We start from the raw sequence: 7,219 nt of genomic DNA, 5'->3' as shown, positions 1-7,219 counted from the left end.
TTATACCTGTTAGAGGAAGGAAACGGTCCCATATAATCAAAGCCCCAAACATCAAATGGTTCAATAACGAGTGAATAATTCATAGGCATTTCTTGACGTCTACTAATATTACCAATTCTTTGACATTCATCACAAGACAAGACAAACTTACGGGCATCTTTGAAGAGAGTAGGCCAATAAAAACCGGATTGCAATACCATATGCGCAGTACTATCTCCAGCGTGGTGTCCTCCATAAGCTTCAGAGTGACACTTGCGTAGGATCTGTTCATGTTCATGCTCAGGTATACAACGTCTAATAACACCATCTACTCCTGCTTTATAAAGGTGTGGGTCATCCCAGAAGTAATGTCTTAAATCATAGAAAAACTTTTTCTTTTGCTGGTATGTGAAACTAGGTTGTCGTGGTTTTGTCACGGCAGATGTCCTAGAGAAAGGACTTAGTCGTGGAGCCATCGCTACGGGTTAGCTTAAAGGGGTTAAAGCGGACAAGGGACACAAGAGAGTTTTATACTAATTCGGCCCCTTACGATGAAGGTAAAAGCCTACGTCTAGTTGTGATGGAATTGATGGGATTTCGATGACCAGGGAGCGAATACGCTTTGCCTGAGTCTCGAGTTGTTGTCTGTTGTCCTTGAACCGCCGCCGGGTCGTCCCCTTATATACATGGGTTGACGCCCGCCGGTTTACAAAATCCCGAGGCTGGCTCATAATCGTGTCCGGCTCGGTCTCTGCTACTTCTATCTTACAACACAAGTTTACATATCAACGCCGGTTTATCTCTACAGGCCTTAAACCGGCTTTGGGCCCTGGGCCTTCATAAAGCGTCATCGTCTGTCTTCATGGACTTCAGATGCAGATGAACTACTTATGGGGTTAACCCGGCCTCTCCTGGCCGGTTTACACCCAGTGGTAATATCCCCAACATTAGGCCCCAGATTGATTTGAACTGGTTCATGTCAATCCTCAATACTTAAGAAAACTTGCTTCTTCAACATCTTCACATAATCTTGTAAACCGTCGTGACATCATCTTCTAGGATCATGGTAAACCGTCATGATGTCACCTGCTATTTAAAACTGTGTATAATCCACCTTCATTAATGAGCCTCCGACAATCGAGGCGACAGCTCCGCCTCATATCCAAAATTTAGGCTCCTCGATTTTCGCGCCTGACGCTTATCTTTCTACCCTTATAAATAGGGCCAGGGGGTCTTTCCATTTTTCCCCCTCGTGCCTCTTCGCGTCATCGTACGATGCGAACCTTCGACCTCGGCCACCGCCGTCAACCTTCGACTGCTGCACCAACCTTGGCCGCTGCATCGACCTGAACGTACCAGAGCTCCTCCGCGCGCCGCCGCTGCTGAACAGCCTCAGTAAGTCTCCCCTTTCTCTTACCATAGATATGCACTTAGGGTTACTGTCGTTCATCAGTGTTCGTCGCCGCCCTTCTTTATCCTTATTTATATCCATGGATTAGATCCAAAAACCACATAGATCTCGCGCGGTAGTAGTTTTAGCACCTGTTTGATATCCAACTCATCTCAACTTGGTGAACTTTTAGTACGCTGGAAATTAGGTCAGAATATATTTTGTTTTTCCAACGCGCGGTAGATCTGAAATTACCATAACAAGATGTGAAACTTGTTTCTTCCTTCACTTACACACTTTGAATACCAGATTTGGCGGTTTAACTTCACAGAAAGAATGATGACCTGGTAGATACCATTAGTCCCCTGTTGAACCGTCAATGCATTACACCGTTTCCATTGTCAGACTCCGGTTTATGAATAACCAAATTCGGTTTATCAATATGCTTGTATCCTTATACCACTGTATAGTTGTCCACTGTAAATCTTAAACCGGTAATAATCATGTTTCAGATCCTTCCTTGCCATGGCAAAGCAAGTCTATGAATGCAATTGGGCTCCTTCTCGAGTAACCGAGGAACAATTAAACAATCTTGTTAAAATGGGCGCTTTAGCCAAAAAAGATGTCATCCACTGGAGGGTCCCTGGCCCGGAAAATCCTCCTACACCCAAGGATGGAGAGGTAGTCGTGTTTGCTGATCACCTCAGACGAGGTTTTAGCCCTCCCAGTTCAAATTTTTTCCGAGATGTACTAGCCAATTTTCAGCTGCGCCCTCAAGACATCGGTCCCAATTCTGTGACCAACATCTGCCACTTCCAAGTCTTCTGTGAGGTTTATCTGCAAGAGGAACCTACTGTCGAACTGTTTAGGGATTTCTTTCACTTAAACCGTCGCACAGAGTTCTCGGATGGACCCAACACGGAACTGGGCAGAATGGCGGTTTAGAAAAGGAAAGAAGTCACCTTCCCTCATCCCAAACTCCACAGTCACCCCAAAGAGTGGAACCAGACTTGGTTTTATTGCATGGATACATCTCCACCTGATGAAAACCCCCTGCCGGGTTACCGCCCTGAACGCCTAAGCAACACACATCCTTTTCCTCAGAGGTTGACTGCAAGAGAAAGGGCCAACTATGCTCCTCAATTATCAAAGCTTAGAGCCTTCATGGCAAATGGTTTGACAGGAGTTGATCTTGCTCGTTGTTGGATAAGCTGGAGTGTTCTTCCCTTAAGCCGGTGCTCCGGTTTGATGTGTGAGTATACAGGGAGTTTGAAGGATGCTCAGCAGCACATTGACATTCAGCTTACAGATGCAGAAGTCACTGAGGCTGTAAAAAAGATACTGAACGAACCGGAGGCTGTTTGTGCCCAAACTGGACTACTCCCTTTCTGCACCTTCAACAAACCACCAGCTGTAAGAATCATATAATCTTTCTTCTGTCCAAATATTTTCTGAAAGTGTGATTATTTCTGACAGGGTGATGATCCATTCTGGAACAAGAAACCATCACAAGACAAACCGGTGACGCCGCAAGACAAACCGGTCAAGCCAGTTCGTCCAAAGACCAATGTTGTTAAAAAACCTGCCAAGAGAAGGACCACTGCATCCTCCGATCCACCAGCTGATGACGATGTGGGTAATCCGGAACCAGAGGTATAACTTGATTCTCTTGGTTCATTTTTCGTACATCTCATTGACAATGATTATTATCAGGACGACGCTGAAGGCAGTCATGCTGAGGACGTAGAGGTAACCATTCTTTCCTCCGAGTCAGATCCTCTGCCAACATCAAAAATTCGTCAAGCAAACCGGAAAGTAAAATTTTCTCACCCTCTTGCTTACTTGGACCCAAACTTTCTTTTGAAGACGCAGCAGCACGAGGCTCGCCGTACAACCCGGCACAGCGGCCAGGTAGTTACCTCCGCCGGTTTACCGAACAGTCCAGTTCGGAAACGACGATCAGAGGTCTCTTATCCCATTGATACTTTATACCCAAAAGCAGGTTGTTTCCGCCAGCCTCTTAACCCGTCTGATTCAAATTATCAGGGTACTTCTCACTCATCCTCTAGCGAGTCATCGGCCACACAGCTTCCACCCCTCAAAACAGTTCCTGGGTGAGCTATGCACGTGTCTTTATTCTTGATATGTTATCTTTACATACTGTCCTGATCCTTATGTCTATCTTTTCTCAGCGCCAAGCCAAGACCCAGCAAGAAGGCTCGGTTAAGCAAACCGGCTGATGATAATGTAGCTGCTGAACCGGAAACAACTCCAGATCCGGAAGAAACCGACGTTGACACCATGCTTAATGATCTGCCGCCTCAAGACCATGACTTCCTTGCCGAACAAGTGCAAGTTGACGCTACAAGCCATGCAAACCGGCCAACCAGCCCTGTCCGAATTGATGATAAATCGGTCAGTCCAGTTAAGGATACTGACAAACCGCCAACTCCAGTGAAGGCTGTTGATGACAAAGATGATGACATTATGATTACTGGCACTGGCCACAACACTCCTGGCAATCCTGTCGCTTTGTCAAAACATACTGCCAAGGATGATCTCTCTGCTATCGGCAAAGGCAAATGGAATGCCGATTTATCAAGCTACGCCCATCTCAATGCTCAAGACATTCATTCTGGCTTCTTGAACCGTCTGTATACCAGCCGTGACTATGAAGCTAGTTTGGTAAACTTGATGAAGGAGCGATATGAGGTAACTACTATTTTTCTCTTTTGTCCAATTGTAGTTTATCAACTCCTAGTAGCCCCCAAGTGACGGTTTATGATACCAATGTAAACCGGGACTTTTGACATAACTTAACTTTGCATATTTAGCCTCCAGGGACCGGATTACCTTTTTAAGATGAACCGGTTCCTTAAAATTTGCCATACTGCTCTTTCACCGGTATAGCCCCCAAGGGCCGGTTTAACTTTATAAAGATGAACCTGGACTGTAGAAGAATTCCCATACCAACAGTTTTTGAGCAAACACACATTAGCCCCCAAGTACCAAGATTAATACTTGTATTGTGCTTGGGACTTGTAGAAATTTCTGATAAGGAGCAAATATGCATTAGCCCCCAAGTATCAAGGGCATAACTTGTTATGTGCTTGATACTTCAAATACGTACTGTTAACTCATTATGTATCTGTCTCTTTATAGGCTGAACTGAGCAAGAAGGAAAGTCAAACCGCTGATCTGCAAGAGAACATCAAGTCCCAACAGGCCGAAACTTCCAAAGCAAAAGATGAGCTGACGAGCGCCTTAGCCGCTATGGAAAAGCTAAAGGAGAGTTTCACCAAGGAGCGGGCGGATTGGAACACAGAGAAATCCGCTTTGCGGAAAAGAGCTGAAGACGCTGAAGCAGCTCTCAAACCGGAGGTAGACGAGCTGACTGGTGTAAAGCGGCAAGTACATGCTATGACCGCTGTTGTGTTTGGTATGCATCCTTGCTTTATACTTTCAACATATCTTCCCATGTGTGGCTGGTTTACTGACGTTTATAATGATGCAGGAACTCGCATTAGCCATCTGGGCTCTGATGTACAGAAGAAGTTGAAAGCGGCCTATACTCAGATAGAGCAACTGTATATCGGCGCGCAGCGGATCATCTGTATCGCTTCACACAATAAACCTCCTCCAACATTGATCAAGGACACCTTAGAAAGGCTATCCATGCTGCCTGCCCGGGTTGGAGAACTAAAGAAAGCTGCGGCAAGGGCCGGAGCTCTAACCGCTCTAACCCGGGCAAAGGCGTGGGTGCCTGATCTTGATCTGGTGGACGTGGCTAAAGGCTTCCCAAGCTTAAAAGAAGACGGATCAGAATTTGGCCAGGAGGATCTCCACGCCATAAACCGGGAAGTACATCCACTAGCTGTCAATTAGCTGAAGAAGTTGATCTCTCATACTATCAGGCAAGTTATGATGATAAGAACAGACGGGTTGCGGCGCCAATTCCAGAAGCGCAAAATCCGATCCCTCCAATCCGTAAGCACACTTATGCCCCTGATATTGAACCGTCAACCCTTATAAGCGACGAAGCTGTGTTCCAAGCTTTAACTGGGATCGACTGGACAACTGTTGACTTCCAGCCGCTGGGTAGAGACGAAGAAGATGAACCGGTGCAAGATGATCCGCAGCCGTCAGGTCAAGCTGATAAGCAATCATAATCCGGGGGCCGGTTTAGTCTTCCACTTGCTGCAATGCTTATTGAGAAACAATTATCCCTTTGGGCACTAAAAACGCCTTGTAATAGGCTAGTTAAAACACTTGGTCTGTTATGCCTTCGTGCATATTTATCTGCGACTGATGCGTGTTAATCCGCCATGCTTAAGATAAAATGTTTATAATCCATAGCTATTTATTCAAGTTGTTCCTGCAGATAAGAAGCTTAAAGCGCCCTGGCGGTTTACCACCGGGCGGGTCATGATACCCAAATATATACATGACCAAGGTTTATAACCAAGGTTGTAAAAGATAACCAAATATGGAAATATATGATACCTGTGACCTTTAGGCATAGTGTTGGCTGACCAACTTTGTAATGAGGGTAATAACCCTAATCCGGAGTAAAAGCAACTCCTGTTATATGATGCCGGTTTATAATAAAACCACTTCGGGTTGTGATAAACACCGGTTTATTCCATACTGGTGACTTTGAGTCAAAACCGGACCGGGCTGATAGTCTTCGGATTATAACTTGATCATGTACTGACAACTTGTAGTTGACAGCCTAACTGGGTTGATAAACACCGGTTTGAAAACATCACCAATCTTATCAAAAGAAAGATAAACTTAGCAAAAGGCAAATAAAACCGTTGTAGTCGAGGCTTTTCACGGGCTGCTAGGCCCTAAATTTGACAGAAAAAATAATCTCCAAACAACATTGTGAGATGTGCTCAGTGGGTGCCTATGTTTGAGCTGTTGTTTTACAATACTCTCTTTGGCCCCGGATTGATGTGGCTTTGAGCCGATCAAGAGGTGTGACTGTGGTTCGGATACGACCAAGCCCCCAAGTGATGTTGTGGCATTACGCCGATCAAGAGGTGTAGCTATGGTTCGGGTACGACCAAGCCCCCAAGTGATGATGTGGCATTACGCCGATCAAGAGGTGTAGCTATGGTTCGGGTACGACCAAGCCCCCAAGTGATGCTGTGGCATTGCGTCGATCAAGAGGTGTAGCTATGGTTCGGATACGACCAAGCCCCCAAGTGATGTTGTGGCATTGCGCCGATCAAGAGATGTAGCTATGTTTCGGATACGACCAAGCCCCCAAGTGATGCTGTGGCATTGCGCCGATCAAGAGGTGTAGCTATGGTTCGGATACGACCAAGCCCCCAAGTGATCTAATATGAAGCTTTGAGAAGCTAAATCAAGGGGTAAACCGGACACCACTTTGTAAGCTCCATGTAACCACACATGATGTAAGAAAAACAACAGATACCCCGCTTTAGCTGAGGTTCCGGTTTATTATATTGATCATAATATATACAATGTCATAATATGTACATAAGCAGAGCCTATAGCTCAAGTATAGTAAGGCCGAAGATGAGCAATATTCCACGGCCGGTTGGTCTCCTCCTCCGATTTACGTGAGTCTTTGCGCTCTCGAACATCGATTAGGTAGTACGACCCATTGTGTAGATTCTTGCTGACCACAAAGGGTCCTTCCCAAGGGGGGGATAGCTTGTGCATATCCATCTGATCCTAGATGAGCCGAAGCACCAAATCACCTTCTTGAAAGGTTCTGGTTCTAACCCGGCGGCTATGAAAGCGACGCAGATCTTGCTGATAAATCGCCGAACGGGCTGCCGCCATGTCACGTTCCTCATCTAACAGGTCAAGAGCTTC

This window comes from Aegilops tauschii, chromosome 7 (genome assembly GCF_002575655.3).
Source record: "Aegilops tauschii subsp. strangulata cultivar AL8/78 chromosome 7, Aet v6.0, whole genome shotgun sequence".
NCBI classification, from domain to species: domain Eukaryota; kingdom Viridiplantae; phylum Streptophyta; class Magnoliopsida; order Poales; family Poaceae; genus Aegilops; species Aegilops tauschii.
This window is presented reverse-complemented; position numbering follows the sequence as displayed.